A 1,110-nucleotide genomic window follows, 5' to 3' on the forward strand; every position below is an offset into this window, starting at 1 on the left:
AGATTTATCGTCTCGTGTGGATTCTTCTCAGATTGAGACGGTAAATGACCCAGTTTTCTCGTGGATTGACTAGCGGCAAGTTGAGCTACTTGGGTCTCGAGTGACTTTATTGATGCTTCTTTCTGTTGGTCAGTCATCTGCAACTGCTTAGTCAATGATTGAATCATCGATTTCAACTCAGCTAACTTACTAACTCCACTAGAAGAAGCTCCTTGATGCAGCGGTGGGAAGGATGAAGGCTTTTGAAAGCCTTGTTGAGCATTGTGAGGAGGAGCATAAGCTTGTTGCTGATGCGGAGGAAGGGTAGGATTAAGCACATTCTGACTAGTCCATCTCAAGTTAGGATAGACTCCACTCTGATTATTATAATAAGAACCTCCTCCTTGCCTATATTACTGAAAGACAAGGACTTGCTCCTTCTCTGTTAGACAGTGAACAGCAGTGTGACCGTCATTACTCCCACATCTCTCACAAGTAACGGCCTCTTGTCTAGTCAACAAGTGAACTGTTTGTTGATCACCAGCAGCTTGCAACTCTAACTTATCAAAACGGGCATTCATGGCTTCCAGTTGAGCCACAACTGCACTATCTACTGAAGAGACAGTACGAATACCTCCTCTCGTGTTCCCATACTCAGCACAATGGGTTGCCATTTCTTCAATGATACCCCATCCCTTATCATCCTCATTGTTCTTCTGAAATCGCCCATTAGATGAGGCGTCAAGTATAGCACGGTGGTCATCATACAACCCATTGTAGAACTGGTTGCATAAAAACCACTGATTAAAACCATGATGAGGAAGAGACTTCACCAACCTCTTAAAACGGCACCAAGCTTCATACAAGTTCTCATCAGGTGTCTGCTTAAAACTTGTAATTTTCCCTCTCAGCTGATTAGTTCGTTGTGGAGGAAAATACCTTTTATAAAAAGCAAGGGCCAGGCTCTCCCAGTCAGTAATACCGGCTGCAGTACGATTAAGATCAGTGAGCCATTCACGGGCTCCGTCGGTCAGAGAAAAAGGAAACAGGACTTCCTTAATCTTATCCTGGGTCACTCCCTTAGTGGCGGGAATGGTAGAGCAATAGTCAGTAAAAACCTCCATATGTTTT

At 44.0% G+C, this 1,110-nt stretch overlaps 1 non-coding gene across 1 annotated transcript; it reads left to right on the forward strand.

Annotated features, from left to right (window-relative positions):
• Positions 1-786: 786 nt before the first annotated feature.
• LOC141635869 (small nucleolar RNA R71) lies at positions 787-892 on the forward strand. The gene has a single exon (XR_012540524.1). It is a non-coding gene; the product is annotated as a small nucleolar RNA R71 (small nucleolar RNA).
• The last annotated feature ends 218 nt before the right edge of the window (positions 893-1,110 follow it).

The sequence above is a fragment of the Silene latifolia genome, chromosome Y (genome assembly GCF_048544455.1).
Source record: "Silene latifolia isolate original U9 population chromosome Y, ASM4854445v1, whole genome shotgun sequence".
In the NCBI taxonomy this organism is placed as follows: domain Eukaryota; kingdom Viridiplantae; phylum Streptophyta; class Magnoliopsida; order Caryophyllales; family Caryophyllaceae; genus Silene; species Silene latifolia.